Source organism: Phoxinus phoxinus, assembly GCF_949152265.1.
Source record: "Phoxinus phoxinus genome assembly, chromosome: 8".
In the NCBI taxonomy this organism is placed as follows: Eukaryota; Metazoa; Chordata; class Actinopteri; order Cypriniformes; family Leuciscidae; genus Phoxinus; species Phoxinus phoxinus.
In genome coordinates, this window is record NC_136883.1 from 17,270,610 (window position 1) to 17,288,900 (window position 18,291).

The following is an 18,291-nucleotide window of genomic DNA, read 5'->3' on the forward strand; positions in this document are numbered from 1 at the left end:
GTAACCCAAGCCAGAAGGGGGTCTTCTCACAAGACAAAGAAAGGTTCCCGCTCCCATATCACTGAAGGTGATTGGCTACTCGTGCCCAAGAAGGCGGGAGCCATACATTCTTTAAAAGCCAAAGCTCCCCCAAAATCTCTCTCTTCCTGCTCTCTCTTGCTACCCGACCTCGTCATGTGAACAGTCTGCGATCGACTCCTCTGGAGTCCGTCTCTTTTTATTTTCTTTATCTAAGTTTCTTTTGTTTTCATTTTCAAATTCTCCTTGGTTCGCCTTCACCTAAGAGTGAACGAACTTAGCCTGAATTATTCCGTCGGCACATCACTTCCAAGAGACCTTCAAAGCTCCCGCGAAAAGCGTGCTCTGGCAACGAGCACGCGCTCTGCTCCGAGAACACACGCAGGCTGGACACATTACGCACACACGATCTTTTGCAAGTATCTACTCTAACGAGTTTTTAATGTTTTAAGGTTCGATGCATTTTGTTGGCTCTCTCAAAGGTCTGTGATTTTGCTATGCTATGATCATTCGTGATCTATTTTCTCTCACCTTACAACCTCAGCGCGTGCTCCGGCGCGCGCCCCTCCTACGAGTCATTCTCTCCTTCTCTTTCTCTCTCTCTCTAAATCCCCCCCTCTCATCCTGTTATCCGTTTTGTCTTGTTTGTTAACTGTAAGTAAATGTACATAGACATATAAAACGTGTATCTTGTGTAGTACTTAGTCTATATTCTGTAGTTTTGCATTTATTAAAACCATATATTATATGACTGTTTCTGTGTAAATGTGCATAATTACAAGTCAATGAGATAGATCCAAGAGCTACCAGCGCTCTTATTATCTACTACATTGAGTAGATTTAATTTTATAAACACAAGAAAATTAATGTTCACGGCCAGAAAGTTAATATTTCTTGGAGTTTGTTAGAAGGGATAACTTTGTTGAGAAATTGATAGTTTAATCTTACAGTTGTTGCTGGACAACACCGATTTGATAATTACATTAATTTCCCTTGAAGATTATCTCCTAACCGATCTGAAATAAGACTATTGATGTATGAATGAGGAATTATAATTCGTTGTGATTGATTATTCATATATTCATATAGTCTATCTTCAATTTCGATAATTTAATGTAACTGTAATATGCAATATATTAATCATATTCATGATTAGTTATTAAAATTCCCTATAGATCATTTGAGCTAATTCATACGGACCCAGAGTCCGAGGCATATACCCTACACAGATTAGCTCAGTTCCTAAATAGGGAGGGCAAAAGCATTACTGACCTTCAAAGCCTGATAAACCCCTTGGTTTCAAATGTTACATAACCTAAGACGATCATTCGTGCCATTGGGGAGTTATTGGAGAAAACTAAGCCTACTAGGTCAAGCCTACCGTCGCTTACGCATATTTTCTGGTCTCGAGCCTACCCCGGTAGGTGAAGAGAATAGTGAGAATTGGCTTGAGCAAGCGAGATTGATGATTTCTGAGTCAGACTGCTCCGCCAAGGAGAAGCGCAAACGCATTGTGGAAAGCCTTAAAGGGCCAGCCTTAGAGGTGATAAAGGCGGTAAGAGCCAACAACACAGATGCTACAGCACTCGAGTATATTGAGGCTTTGGAGAGTGCTTTCAGCACCTCAGAGTCGGGTGAGGACTTATATTTTGCTTTCCGTTTGCTTCGACAAGAGCCTGGAGAGGTCTTGTCTGATTTTCTTCGTAGACAAGAAAGATCGCTAACGTTAGTGATCAAACGGGGAGGGCTAACTCCTCAGAGAGCTGATCGTGCCCGTGTAGAACAGTTGTTAAGGGGTGCGATTGAATCAGATTTGATGCTACTGAAATTGCGGCTGCGTGAACGGAAAGAAAATCCCCCCACGTTTCTTAAACTTCTCAATGAGATTCGAGAAGAAGAAGAAAACGAAGCGGCTAGACGTAAGCTTGGTGTCAGTGTGAAAGATAAGACAGTAAAAGACCGAGGTAGAGGCTCACTGTCAAATCGAGACAACTTGAAAGTAGATGCACAAGAGTTAAGACTCCAACTGGACAGCACAAGTCTATTGCGGCCCTCAGAGAGGGATTATGTTAAAAGCAAAACTGAGGTAATGCCCTCAGACAACCCACTGAATGCAGAGGTCCTAGCCCTAAAAGCTCAAGTAGAACAACTACAGAAACAATTGTCTGTGCTTAGTGTGGGGGTGAGTAGTCCGAATATTCAAGAGTTCCTTGTAAGCCGTGGTTCCGTTGCTCCAATAAGATCGGCAGGTAAAAGCAGTGACGTTTTTTTCTGTTACAATTGTGGAGGAGATGGCCACATTGCCAGCAAATGTGAACATGCAGCAAATTCTGGTTTAGTCATTCAGAAACTGCTACAATTACTTTGCAAATCTAAAGAGAAAAAAACCTGCTTCAGGACAGCGAGATACTGATGTAGGGAAGAGTGATTGTTTCTCCAAGAAAAGCCTAATTGGGGTTCCTGAGCCTAGTCTTGTGCCAGCTGGTCTAGTAGGAGTCTTGTGCCAGCTGGTCTAGTAGGGCCGTCTTCCACAGTCGAGGTCAAGGTTAATAGACAGCTTGTTTAGCTTTGTTAGATAGTGGGTCACAGGTGACCATTGTCTTTGAGAAGTGGTATTTACGTCATCTACCCCAAGTACCCTTAAATCACTTTGATGGGTTAGCTATCTGGGGTTTGAGTTCATCCAGCTATCCTTACCGAGGGTATATTGTGGTAGACATGGAATTCCCACAGGCTCTGATGGGTTCATCTGAGGTGATTTCAGTACTTGCATTGGTGTGTCCGGATCCAGTCGGGCCTGAACAAACGCCAGTGATTGTGGGGACCAATGCCAGCTTTTTCCAAAGAATAGTTGACATTTGTACTGGGAGCTCAGGGCCCAAGACCTCTCATGTTATGAGGATACAGTCTCAGTGGATGACAGAAAGGTTAGTCCCTTCAAGTAAAGTTGCTGCTCCCGAAGAAAAGCCTGTGGGTGAGGTGAAGTGGGCGGGTGATAGCTCTCTTACACTCCCTCCTTAGACTGAGACATGTGTGGTGAGTCACATAGACTGTCAGTCTCCTCTGGAGAAGGATATTTACCTGGTAGAGGGTCCTGAAGATGATGTTCTTCCTGATGGAGTGTTAGTTCCGCCGGTGGTGGTTCCCTTTTCAGCCATGGAGGCAAACCAACTCTGCAGTCTTGGTGCGCAATGACACTTTTAACCCTCTAGGCGCCACGGTCGAGTTTACTCGACAAGATGCGGCACTAAATTAAACGGCCAATTTTGTCAAATAGGGTGTTAAATTTCCTTTGTTATATCCTTTGGCAGACATGTTATACTTCATCCCGACTCAAAAAAACGTCATGCTTTTATACAAAATCTTCGTGCTAGAGCACATTGAATCAGCGCGAACAAAAGCGGAGCTAGTGTGCGAGTGAGCCATTTTACAGAGCAATATTGTCAACGTCAGCGAGTATTTGCATTAGATTATTATTATCTAATTGCATCAATAAAGCTTACCCACAATGAAGTGTTGGGTCTTTTATTCGCGGACCCTGGTTCTGAAGGGAAATATCTGCCTTCAGAAGTTGACGTTGATTATGAAAGTGAAAGTATAGCCCGTACGTTACACCAAGCACAAACGGTGAATCCGTTGCCCAATGTAGATGGTCCTTTGCCCAATGTCAGTGTTGGGAACAATGTTTCCCGGGGTCGGAGTGTTCATTGCGAAGTTAGCAGGTGTGTTATTGTTGTGGGGAACAAGGCGGGATATTTTTTACCGCGCTAGCCATGTAGTTTGTCTTCTGACTGTGTGCCTCTCCGCAATCGCGCCGACATTATTGTGGTGGAGACTTTGTCTAAAGCTACTGGGTATGTTAGACGAGGTCAAAGTATTCATAGGACAGTTATGGGGCAACGTGGAGGCAGGGTGGGGAGTCGCAATGACAATGACAGTAGTCCGAGCTGTGCGCACTCGGCGCGCACGCGAGGCAGATCTGGTCGTGCCCGCGCTGCTCGTAGCAGGAGCAGAGGCGGTGTGACACGGGGCAACTAAACAGATCTTGTCTACTTGTGTTTGTGTGTCATATGAATAATATATATATGTAATATATATATATATATATATATATATATATATATAATCAGAGTGCCTACTGTATGTAGTAAATGGAAAATCTCTACAGCAAAAGGCCAACCACTACATGCATTCTGTTTGTTTCTACCATTTATTAGTAATGATTTACACAGTTTGTTTACTACTTACTATTTACCTGAGCATTCAGTATTGTGCAATATAGCATACAGAAGGTGCTGCATTTTATCATTTAAACTTGTGACTTTTCATGAAAATTCTATAATCCAAGATGGCCGCCACCATATGACGTCATAATATGCAAATTAGATGGGAAAATGTAATCCCTACATAAACTTTGGGTCATCCTTAATATTTCTCTAATTTACAGAAAGTCTCTATCTTTTATCACTTTTAAGATATAGCCTTTTGAAATTAAGATGTCAAAATCGAACGTTTTTGGAAAAAACCTCTGGTGCCTAAAGGGTTAAGGAAAAGTTTATACCAAACGGGACAGTGTTAGCCAGAGTTTATGCTACAGACACAGTGAGAGACGCACGGGAGGTAACAAAGGACCATCAAATACTCAATCCAGAATTGTTTGATTTTGGTAACTCCCCTGTGCCTCAGACATGGAAATATCGACTCAGACAGAAATTATCAGAAAGAGTGAATGTGTTTTCACTATCTGATATTGAAGTGGGGTTACCGCAAGGAGTTAACCCTCTGGGGTCGGCAATCACGCAATTTGCGCAATTTTTTTCACATAGCAGCTGAATAGACTTAAAATACTCCGTCAGGTATGGTCATACAGACTTAATAAAAATGAAAAAAGAATCTGTGAAATGTCTTCTTTTGTATGTGTCCACTTACAATCAAAACAAAACGTTGTGCTTTTGTAAAATAAAGAAATTAAACAGGGTGTGCTTTCTGCCTCTCCGTCTCATGAACTTTTTTTTCTTGAGCACGTCTATAAACATAAACAAAACTCAGCGAATACTTGTCACACATTTGTGAGCTCTATATATTTATAATCATTTAAGTGTGTAGTTTTAAATTATCTGATTCAAAACGAAAACAAATATTCTCTGTTTTAGTAATTTGTATAAAACCAACAAGATATTCAGTTTCTCTAACCCTTGCTCATTAGTTTTAATGTGACCACACCCACACGCGCAAAACATATAGAGATGCAAAACTTCAATGCGTCGCACGAACGCGCCCATTACATCAACAACAAAGCGGCAAACTTTATCAGTCCTCTGCAGTCGTCGAGTTTGGAAGACACGCTGTGAGATTATTGGGTTTACACCAGAAGAAGAAGAACGCGATTTGAAGACAAGAACGATTTTAAGGTAAGAAATAATTCTGAATTATATTAGTTAGTGTTATTGTTGCATAAACTTCACATTGCCATTGAACTGTTGCTCGATGCTTCAGTAAATGTTCCCTGCACGCGCTGTGTGAGTTTGAGTCAGTCGCGCGACATGCGTTTGAAAAGCAAAACGCACCATGATTTTACAGAACCGGAGACTGAAATCAAAAAGATCACGGCTCTCCTGGGCCAGCGTAGCAATTTGGTCCCAGCACATCCTGTCCGTGAGTGAAGGGGAGCCGATTAAGAAGGTGGCAGTGCTGCGGTAGGAAACGAAGAGGCCTCAGAAGCCGTGGGGGCTTGCATCATGTGTGGTCCGGTATTCTGTCACAACTGGTAGGAAGGACGATGGAGATGAACGTAGAAATAATACTTTCTTTAATGACGTAAACTCAGGATACACAGGATCAGGTGAGACAGCATGTAAAACACAAACAATACCGGACACTGAACTGATAACAGACAGGAACTTAAATACACTGTGATGATGAACACAAATGACAGGCAGCTGTGAGGAAGTGATCAGTGTCCATGGTAACAGATTGGTGGCGGGAAACAGACAAGGAAACACAGGTGAAGACAGGTGACACAGATGATGAGGACGATGAACAGGTGGATGATTGAGGGAGTGAGTTCAGGTGTGAAGACACAAGGGATTCTGGGAAGTGTAGTGCAGACTAAGACAGACAGGTGCAGACGAAGACTGTGACACCTACAAGGCACAACAAATATATATATATATATATATGTGTGTGTGTGTGTGTGTATTTTGTAAATTTTAAAAAGATTAAAATTTAGAATTTTAACCAGAACAAATCTCAAATTTTTTCCCACAATCATGCAGCCCTAGTTTCTTCTTGATATCAGCATGTTCACAGGTTTTTTATATTTTATTTTTTAGGTAGCTACCCGTCCTGCTGACTTCAACATGAGCATGAGGAGGTAAAGTGAAAAATCAAACACCTTGGAAATGACAGGTATGTACTAGTGTTGTCACAATACTAGAATTTCTAACTTCGATACGATACCTTGAAAAATATCGATATTCGATACCATTTTCGATACCACAGAGAAAAAAACTGCCACAATATTAAGGGGGTATTTTTTTTATTTAAAGCTAAATATAACAAGTCTAGAACATGACAATGAGGTGTATTTTACATGAACAAAAATGTCCTGAGTTCTATCTGTTAATATTTTTTAATTGGACCAGGGCTAACATGACCCGTTGTATTTGTATAACCTACTGTTATCAAAGATTAAAATATAGCCTACTGTAACAAAAAAGCACTTAACAGTATCAAATTGGAGGATAGAGTGTCAGTAATGTATAATAATAAGATTAAACATTACATTTTCAGTTAAAGGCATTTCATTATTGAATTCAGAGATGCCATTGTCTAGCTGTTTAGTTTAATTAATATCTGTGTAATCAAATTGATGATAATCGCTAATGAAGGCAAATTGCAGAATTAAATAATAATTTTCTGAATAAAGTTAAATAAGCACAAGTTAATTTACATTTGACCACAGTTAAAATATTTACTTGTCGGATTCCTCAGTCAGATTATGTTAACTTTAAGAATTACGGTGAAAAAACGAGACAACACAGACTCATATCAACAACAATACTAGGCCATCTTGGTTAATGTTTCAGAAAAGTTAAAATGAGAAGAGTTACAGTGTTTCCTTTAGCAGTGAGGAAAGGTCTGTCCAAACAACAAAAACCCCTGATGCTGAGCGTAGCCTATGCTTGCTAAATGGTACCCCTGGAGCCTGTTCCTTAAGTCTGTTTTCACCTATAAAATAATTTTAAAAAATGAGTGATGTGAGGGATTATTGATAGTCAAACAATCTTTTGCCCGCAGCCCGCTCGCAGTGTGAAGCGCGTGTCTGCGCTATTCTCTGACATACCCGCTCGCAGTGTGAAGCGCTTGTCTGCGCTATTCTCCGACATGCCCGCTCGCGGTGTGTAGCGCGTGTCCACGCTATTCTCCAACTCCGACATGCCCGCTCGCGGTGTGTTTTTACGCGTGTCCGCGCTATTCTCCGACATGCCCGCTCGCGGTGTTCTTTATCAATCAACCAAAGCCGGTCGCGGGGGCGCCGCCCTCGCCATCTTTCCATTCACTTCACTTTTGGTATTTAACCAGAGCGAATGAGACGAGTGCGTTACGTGTGGTGTTTGTCAACTCGCTTTTGGAGAGAAGTGAAAGTTAAAGCTCGGCTAGTATCGATAGCCTACTTCGGGAAATTAGTATTGGTACCATTCAGATATTTCAGTAATATCGATATTTTTGACAACACTAGTATGTAGCCTACTATGTTTCATAAATGGCACAAAGGTGCGTGACTGGTTAAGTCTCTGTCTTTAGTTCAGTGTGTTAAATAATGTGCTTTTTTTGCCATTTGTTGTGTATCTTTGGATTATGTTGTGTTGTAAATAAATCCAAACAAACAAAAAGCCATTCTTTTTTTAAATCTCCTCATTCTTTGTGCAAGGTAATGTAATGATAGTGCCTGAGAGCTCCTAATAGGGCCATTATGGGAGGCTCTTTGTCTCTCTCAGGTGTGAAACACTCAATATTCATGGTGGTTAACGCCTTCTCGCATAAAGCTTTCTTACACAAGACATGTCATACACATTTTAAATCAATATATTGTCTTATCTGAATGAGTATTCAGGATGATTTTCACATAGTTTTAGAGCAAATATTCTAGGCTACGTGATACAATTTTCAAAAGCCTTGCGAAGAAATAATCAGTTTGGGTTTCATGACATTATTTCAGTGACTTTTTTTTTTGGTCATTTTCACAAACCACGCATAAATGTTATTATCTCAAAACTACAAACTTTTACATACATGCTGCTGACATATTATTGTAGCAGAGTTTGTGCTGAATGCAGTGTAATAATACTTTATCTGTATGACAGATAAAGTATTTTCATCTGCCATGAAAATGTCACAAGTAACAGAAATAAGCACAAATGTTAGAGCATGTCAGAACACCTCCAGGACCCAGAAAACACCTCAGACCCCAGAGGGTTAAACACCATATTCGGCTGAGGGACGACACCCCTTTCCGTGAGCGGTCCCGACGTATCGCCCCTGCGGATGTTGAAGAAGTTCGTCGGCACTTAAAAAAATTGATGACCACCGGAATTATTAAAGCGTCGCGGAGCCCATATGTGACCCGTCATGGAAAGTAGGGACACAAGTCGGCAGCACAACTTTTGTTTGTGTGTATTGTGTATTGTCTGTGTGTATTTCCATACTGGATAAGCCGGCTTTTGTTTCTTTTGTTATTGCCCCCGCCTTCCAAGGGAACAGCGTGGTAGGACTGGGCGATATAATATCGATATAAAAAATATATTGATATATTTTTTAAATGGGATATGGAATTAGACCATATCGCATCGATATAGTTCACAGTTGCACTGTGATCCTTGCTGCAAGCAAGCTGCTGCGTGCTTTTGTAGCAGTCTGCGTCTCAACAGCCCAGTGTACAACGCGACAAATACTCACATTAAATGTTTACGCAGAGGAACAGGACACTGCAGTTCTCAAAAGTTCATTATTTGCATGTGCTTTAAAGCCTTGCCGGTTAAACATGTCATTCGCTGCTGAAGCGCTGTTCTAATGCGCTTTTCTGCGCGCAAACAGCCGACGCGCACATGCACTAAAAGCCTGTCTAACAGCGCCTGGATACGGGACTAAGTTATCTTTCGAGTCTTTTTGAGCTAATACTGTCAAATACACTCATGTAGGTTTACATAAAGAAAGTTGGTTATGTCTAAACTGAAAGCAAACTGAGAAAATTGAGAGAAATCTGCGTGTCATATTATGCGTACATATTAGACGCGTTGCTTTCAGATCTTAAAGAGACAGTAGCCCTTATAGTAAACATGCAGCCGCTTGTCCTTAAAGGGATTGTTCACCCAAAAATAAACATTTTGTCATTCTTTACTCACTCTAATTTTGTTCCAAACCTGTATTAATTTATTTCTTGTGCTGAACACAAAATAAGATATTTGGAAGAATGTGGGTAACCAGACAGTTGCTGGTCCCCATTGACTACCAAAGGGAAAAAATATATAAGTCACTGGGGAACATCAACTGTTTGGTTACCCACATTCTTCCAAATAACTTCAACAGAAGAAAGAAACTTATTCAGGTTTAAAACAACTTGAGAAAGTAAATTATGACAATTAAACATTTGGGGAGAACTATCCATTTAATGTTAATAAAACAACATGTGCTTTACAGCTTTACAGGGGGAGCTTTACAGGGGGTATGGCTTATCTAAATGAGATGTAAATGAGCCCTATTGTCACTCCCAGCAGCAGAGAGAGGTGAGAACTGCTCAATCTTTAGAGGCAGATTTCTCCACTTTGAATTTTTTTGAGTGCCTACCTTCAAATGGCCACAACTTCTCCAAATATTATCAGATTTCCATGTGTTACACATCGTTGGAAAGCTAGGAGACTACACTTTCAGAATCTGCGAATAACTCAAAATGCCCCAGAACCGACTTGTGTCCCTACTTTCCATGACCGGTCACATATGCATCCCCCATCGTCATTTCTCGGAAGAAGAATGGCGATCTGAGAATGTGTGTGGACTACCGCACTCTAAATAGTCGCACCATACCCGATCAGTATACCACCCTCAGGATCGTTGACGCGTTGGACTGCCTAGCTGGTAGCCAATGGTTTTCTGTCCTGGACCTCCGAAGCGGATATTATCAGATAGAGATGGCCGAGGAGGATAAAGAGAAAACCGCATTCATCTGCCCTTTGGGTTTTTTCCAATTTGAACGCATGCCCCAAGGAATAACTGGAGCCCCAGCCACATTCCAACGGCTGATGGAGAGGGGCGTTGGGGACATGCACCTCCTCGAAGCCATCGTCTATCTTGATGATAACATCGTTTTTGGACGAACTTTAGAGCAACATGAAGAGCGTCTTCTTGCGTCAAAGTTCTTGATCGGTTGGAAGAATGCGGTTTAAAAGTCTCTATTGACAAATGCCAATTTTGCCAGCTGGAGGTTAAATAGGTTGGTCATATGGTGTCGGCAGAGGGTATTGCGGCTGACACTGCAAAAATCGAGGCAGTAGCAAAATGGAAGCAGCCATATGACCTGAAATCGCTGCAGTCCTTTCTGGGCTTTTGCGGTTATTACCGCCGGTTCATAAAGGGTTACTCCTCCGTAGTGCGACCACTCACTGATTTGACGAAAGGTTTTCCACCTGCCGGTAAGGGAAAAACAAAGCCTAAGACCGCTGGTGCTCAGGGGTACTTCAAAGAGTCAGAACCCTTTGGAGATCGCTGGACTCCCGAATGTACCGAGGCGTTTAGGGAAATTATTTACCGATAGACTCATGTGCCAGTTTTGGCCTTTGCGATCCATCCAGGCCATACATCTTGCATGTAGATGCGAGTATGAATGGTCTTGGGGCGGTCCTTAATCAAGAAAACCCGGACGGGTTGCGCCCAGTCGCGTACGCCAGCCGTAAGTTGAGTGAAACAGAACAGCGCTAAACCATCCATCAGCTTAAATTCCTTGCCCTTAAATGGGCTGTGGTCGATAAGTTTCACAATTATTTGTATGGGGCAAGGTTTACCGTCCGTACCGACAACAATCCTCTCTCTTACGTACTGAGCAGTGCTAAACTGAACGCCACTGGACACTGATGGTTGGCCGCTCTCGCCACCTATGAGTTTACCATTCAGTATAAGCCAGGTCGCATTAATACGGATGCTGATCTATTGTCCCGCAATCCGCATGATGACCCAGCTCCCATTAAGTGGGTTGAGAAAAGCTGTAAGCTGTATGGCGTCAAAGCTGTATGCAAACTCGCTCAAGTTGATGTACCTTCCAGTACTCCTCACAAGTTTGTCGATCAGTTAGGAGTTCATCCTGAAGGTCTCCCTGCGGCATTGATTTGTCCTGTACAGTTAGGTGGTTAGTCCTTGGAACTTTTATCCTTGAATGACTTAAAGGAGGCTCAGGATACCGACTCTGTAATTGGAGTTGTGAAGAGGGAACTAGAAACTGGTAATGTAATGGCTTCTGTGAAAGGAGATAACCCAGCTGTTAGCCTACTTCAGCGACAGAGACAAAAATGACGCCTTTCTGATGATATTTTGTATCGCGTAACGCAGACAGACAAGGGTGAAGAACGTACAAAGTTAGTCTAAAAGAGCACAAGGTGTTCGTTTCAAAATGCCTCGTTTTTCCTGCGGCTCTTGCAGTGCCCCGCACAGCGACGGAGAACGTCATCTTCTGCGCTCTCCTGCGCTCGCCTGGGACGAGACCACGCAGCCCTCGCTCTGTCTTCGGGAGGCTGCGTCCACTGCAACGAGATGTCAATGTCGAACCTATGGGCTCGACTTGCCGTGTTCGACGCTGAAGCTGTCACTCCGCCTGTCACCGACGGGCCGTGCAACAAGACTTCAGGAGTCCGATGTGGCCCGCGAACGCTCCCTGGAACCCTTCCCTCGAGCTTCGCTCAGACTGCTGTCACGGACCTGCGCAGCGCAACGGACCTTCTTCGCAGCGTCAAAGCGTCCTCCATCAAAGCGTCCTGCTCTGCCAGTCCCCTTAGCAAAGGCTACTGCAGTAGTGTAGTGTATACCGCAGCCAACGAGCCAGTTGCTCAACTCGCTCGCCTGCACACAGACGCCGTTTCCACGGCGACCCAGATAAATCTCATAAAGAGTGTAATGTCTGTTTTTCCGGCTCACGTGACGGTGTTTTGAGTGTAGAAAACGCCACTGTGTTCACCCCTACACACAAGCACGATCCCCCGGTGTACCTCCCAGTCACAGAGCCCACTCACATAAAGCGGGCACGTGCCGCTCGAGTGTTAGATGTAGGATATGTGCCCACATTACAGTGCCCACACCTACTCACTGCCCGCTCTTTTACACAGTTATTCCAGGGGACGAAAACTTTAAAGTATACCAGCCGTGTTGTGAATGTAAGCTCTGTGACCGCTCACGAGCACTCACACTTACTGATAAACACTGCAACCCCGGCGCCGTTCTCGCCACAAAATGTTCTCCGTCCAAAGTGATTGAGTCATTGAGGTGCAGACACTATCTCCCAAAGAGCAACTTCCTCCAGCGCTGGGTTGCCCGTCTCAGCGCTGCTTGCCCTTACATTTGCTGGCTGATTTAGCGGGGGCCTGGGCGGGCTGGGCACTCCTCTTGCGACCGCAGGGGCGCGCCGTCGGCGACGAGCAGGCGGAGGTGCTGTTGACGACTGGGTGGAGGCAGCAGCTGGTCGTCGGGGCAGGATGTGCTTAATCGCCTCCGTCTGCTTCTGTGCCGCGGAAAACTGCTGGGAAAATGTTTCCAGTGTCGCTGAAGAGGCCGGCCTGGGAGACGGGCGTTGAGGAACCGCACTTTGTCGGGCTTACGCATATCTGCCAGGTTCAGCCACAGGTGTCGCTCCTGGACCACTAACGACCCAGGGAGCGTGCAGTGACTTTCGTCGCCGTACGCAGTTCCTGCATAACCCCTGGGTCGGAACTAGTCTGAGTGGCGATTCCGTTTTGTCCAATGACTGAAGCCTTTTAGTTTGAGGCATGATGCCTTTTTCGTCATATGACTGAGGTCTGAGAAATAAAATGTACACCGTACTGAAGGCACGCTATACACATTTAGTCCATATATGGCACACATGAAGAAGAGCCATATCATGTGACATTCCAGGAACTCCCTAACATAAACAAAGCTTCCAGAGATTGCTGTAACATGCAGATAAAGATGTTTTGGAGACAATAAACACGATTGCAACGAAATATGATTTATTTGTGTTCTTCAAGCCATCTCAGGTATTTTCATAATAATAGATTATATTTATAATGCAATTCTAATCAATATGCTGATCAATATAGACTTTGTCATTGTGTAGAATACTATAAAATATATTGTCTGATTTTTTTTATCCAAAGCCAAATCAGATCAGGTCACAGAAGGTTATTTAAAACACTCAACTTGCGTTATAAAGGGAGTTTGGAGTAAAAACATGGTTTAAATCTCATAAATTGTACTATATGCTAACTAATATGCTAGCTAGCCCTAAGACACGCTAGTCACCTAGCTGTTATCTTTATGAAAATTGTTAAATAGGAATGTATACTGAAATGTTTCTTTTTTCAAGAAGGTCATTTGATACAGTTTCAAATGTGAAGTGAGAAATTTGATCAAATAAATTAGGGATTGAAACAATGTGAGTAGCCAGTCGTTAGTAATTATAATGAAGACAAAATAAAATAATATTTGGAGCCATAACCAGGTCGAAGAGGTGTGAATGTGTGCAGGGGAGACTGGAACTGAATGGGGCTTTTCAAAGATTTTCAAAATGTGAGAGACCACAAACATGAAGATAAGAAATCACAGATTTAATCGTTATGTTCCTCTAGTGTGTGGTGCCGCGATGTGATCAGGAAAACATACAACACGCTAACAGATCCCATTCACAAACAACAGTGTCCCGCCTGTGAACAGGAAATCTCGCAAAATCTCTCGCATCAAATGTGACTTTAAAGTAAACAAACATGGTGAACGACCGGCAAGATGAAATGGCGCTTATAATGTATGAACCGTGTGAACATGGACTTTACATGTTACAGAACGAGCTAGTAGTGAGTCTTCCATCAGCTTGCTTTCTGATTGGGTATTGGTTCGTTTCACGTGATAATCTCCAGAGTGTGTGCGCGTTTGTCCTCAGGGTTCCCTATGGAGTTAGAATCATGACAAAACCTCGCACACGCACAAAACGTGTTTTACTCACACCCAACTATTCACAAACAAACTCAATGTGGTTTGCAAATACAAAACATCACTCACAAACTAATGCATTTTGTTCTGCAAATAAAAAACGTACCTTCAAACAAACACAGTATGTTTTACATTACAGGAAGTGATTCTGACCCCCCACTTGCCTTGGATTCCTGGGAAGAGGAAGGAAGAGGAATTTTAGATTAGGATTTTCAAATTGTTTTTATATTTAATAAAGCCTGTCATTCTTTTTATTCCTGTCTCCTGCCTCCTCCTTTGACACGCTCCTCAGGGTGATCCTGGTCTAGGGGTGGGTGCAGTCTGGCTTGGCCCACCTCGACCTGTGACATATTTTGGCGTAGTCGGCAGGGTTCACCTTGAGTTGAGCGATCAGAGGTTGAGATGGCGGAGGAGGAAGAGCCTGGAGCTCGGCAACCTGTCATGCCGATTTTCATGGGTGCCCCATGGGCCTCGAGGTACGGAGGCCCGGGGTCCGAAGTAAGTCTGTCCCTGTGGAAGACCCAGGTGGAATACCTGGCGGGGCTTCAAGGTCTGAGTGCTCTGCAGAAGGTCCAGTTCGTTTTGAACTCTCTGGAGGGGGAGGCGAGAAGAGAAGTTCAGGCAGCACCAGAAGCCAACCGTGTGACGGTCCAGGCTATTTTTGATTTCCTTACGGGGCAGTATGGAGATACCACTCCGGTAGCCGCTCTGAGGACGAAGTTTTTCAATTCTCGCCAGGGTCCCCGGCAATCTGTTCGAGCATTCGCCTTGCAACTGCGGGAGCAGTTTTCCAGACTCACGGGAAGGCAGGACCATGGCCTGGGGGAAGGAGAGGTGTTGCTGCGAGATCAATTCCTGTTGGGGCTGCGAGAGGGTCCCGTACGTCAGAGCCTGCGGGTGCAGCTTCGGAGAGGACCAGACATGACTTTCGAAGAGCTGAGGCAAGAAGCCCTGGCTCTTGAGCGCGACCAGGCGGAGCATGTGGAAACCCCCAGCTGTTTGGCTACCAATGTCGTTGAATCCCCCTTGGCCACCACGGCACCCGATTGGAAGCAGGTCCTCCAGGAAGAACTGAAGCGAGATGTTCAGGAACAAATGTCTGAGTTGTCCAAGTCTGTCATGGAAGAGCTTCGTCGAGAGCGCCTGCAGCCACCTTTTCACTCTCGGGAACGGGCTTACTCCGACGGGAATCGCCCTTCTGAACGTCGTCCTCCCCGGTCAGTGGGCTCCCGATTCCAGTGGGATGAACATGGGCGGCCCATTTGTAATGGCTGTGGAGAGTCGGGGCATTACTTTCGCCAATGCTCTGCCCGACGGGCATCACAAGGGGGTTTTTAGAGTCTCCGGCCACTGTGGGTCAAGTGGTCGGGACCCCCGTATTAGACCCCTCTTCTTCCACATCCCCCCAGAGTCGCCTGATAGGCCGCTGCCCAGTGGTGGTGGCCCAAGTTAATGGTCAGGAGATACATTGTCTCTTGGACACAGGTTCCCAAGTGACCTTATTCACCGAAAGTTTGGCCCATGAGCTGTTTGGCACCAACGGTAGATCGCCTGTGGAGGCCCCCTGGTTGACGCTGCGTGGGGCAAATGGACTGGACATACCGTACGTAGGATACCTTGTGACCGATTTGAAGATCCATGGAGTTGTAGTGCCTCAGAAGGGGGTGGTAGTTGTCCGAGACTGTTCAGGGAGGCCGAGTCTCAGTAAGAGTGAGGAACACGAACCCTTTCCCTATCCACCTGTATCATCACCAATGTTTGGCCCGGGTGACCTCAGTAAGACCACAGCAGGTTCGTGAGCAGGGCGAAGTTAACTTTAAGCGGGTGAGTCCTACAGTGGTCGAAGTGGCTTTAGCGCGGGCCGGTCCAGGAGTGGAGGAGGTAGAAGGAGGATTGCCTGCTCACTTAAAGGGAGAGTCTTTACGGGGTGACGGGCTGGAGGAAGAACAAGTGGGACAACTGCAAGAATTCTTGAGGGGATGGCAACACCTGTTCTCTACTCACGAAGAGGACTATGGCCGCACGGATGTGGTAAAACACCAGATTCCCACTGGGGACGCTGCACCGAGCCGAGAGCGCTACCGACCTGTACCCCCGACCTTGTATACGGAGGTCCGTACCCTGTTGCGAGGAATGCTTGACAGAGGGATTATCCGTGAGAGCAGCAGCCCTTGGGCCGCACCAATAGTGTTGGTCCGTAAGAAGACGGGTTCCTGGAGGTTTTGTGTAGATTACCGCCGGTTGAACCAGGTAACCAAGAAGGATGCTTTCCCGTTGCCGCGGGTTGAAGATTCGCTTACGAGCCTCACTCAAGCTGCCTGGTACTCCACCCTCGATTTGGCCAGCGGTTATTGGCAGGTACAAATGGACGAGCGTGACCGGGAGAAGACGGCTTTTACCAACCCTTTCGGTCTCTATGAGTGGGACCGTATGCCGTTCGGCCTCTGCAACGCTCCAGCCACATTCCAGCGGCTGATGCAGCGTTGTTTGGGCAGCCAAGTGATGGATACCACCCTCGTCTATCTGGTTGACATCATCACGTACTCTCCCGATTTCAAGTCCCATCTGGAACATCTTGGGCAAGTCTTCAGCTCCCTAGAGCGCTATGGGCTGAAGTTACAGCCGGACAAGTGTCAGCTCTTCCGAAAGGAGGTTAAGTTTCTGGGGCACGTGGTCAGTGCGGCGGGGATCTCCGTCGACCCAGAAAAAGTGAGGGCGGTGCAAGAGTGGACAGCTCCCCAGACAGTGCGCCAAGTTCGGTCATTCCTGGGCTTCGTGGGCTACTATAGGCGATTCATTAAGGGCTTCTCCAAAATTGCCAAACCCATTAACCAGCTGTTGGGAGGCACGGGTCGAGCACGGGGTCGAGGGTCCCCTTCCATTCAATGGGACCCCGCCTGCGAAGCCGCTTTCCAGCAGCTCAAGCAGGAACTCTTGCAGGCCCCGATACTGGCCTATGCCGACTTTACTCAACCATTTATCCTGTACACCGATGCTAGTCAACTGGGGTTGGGAGCCGTGTTGGCGCAGAAACAACAAGGAGAGGAGAAAGTCATCGCCTATGCAAGCCGAAGCTTACACCCCGCAGAGAAGAATGACTCGAACTACAGCTCCTTTAAACTCGAGCTACTGGCCATGAAGTGGGCGCTGGGTGAAAAATTTAAAGATTACTTGTGGGGAGCCAAGGTACGAGTTGTCACGGACAATAACCCGCTGGTGCACCTACAAACGGCCAAACTAGGGGCAGTGGAGCAACGCTGGGTGGCGCAACTGGCCAACTTCGATTACCAGATCCAGTACCGGCCAGGAAGAGAGCACACCAACGCTGACATGTTATCCAGGTTACCAGGTGAAGGATCAGCAGGCCATATACCGACCCCAGAACTGGGGTCCGACGAGGGATTAATGGTGGGAGTTGTAGAGGCACCAGGGCAGACACCTGAGGACCCTCCTCCATGTTGGGGGTGGGACCCACAACGCTGGAGACTGTGGCAGGGCGAGGATGGAGATGTGCTGCGGGTACGGACCTGGTTGGAGCAGAAGATCTGGCCCGAGGGGGCGGAACGTCGAACTCAGACCCGAAGTGTGCGAGGCTTGCTGGGACAGAGGGAAAGGCTCTATTTGAGGGATGGGGTGCTTTGTAGGACGCTTCAGGACCCAGGCCGAGGAGAAGAGGTCTGTCAGATCGTGGTCCCTGCAGGTCGTTGGCAGGCTTTACTGGAGGCGTACCATTCTAGGATGGGACATCAAGGGCAGGAGAGGACATTGGCGTTGTTGAGACGACATTTCTACTGGCCTGGGATGGAGGGTACCACCAGGACTTACCTTCAGAGATGCCCACGTTGCACCTTGTTCAAGTCCAGGAGGGAGAAACGGGCACCGCTGGTCCCGATTCAGGCCAGGGCACCTCTGCATATGGTGGCAATGGACTTCCTCACCCTGGGACGGCCGGTGGACCAGATCCAGAATATTCTCGTTGTCACCGATCTGTTCACCAAACATGCTTGGGCCATCCCCACTATGGACCAAACTGCCCTGACCACTGCTAAC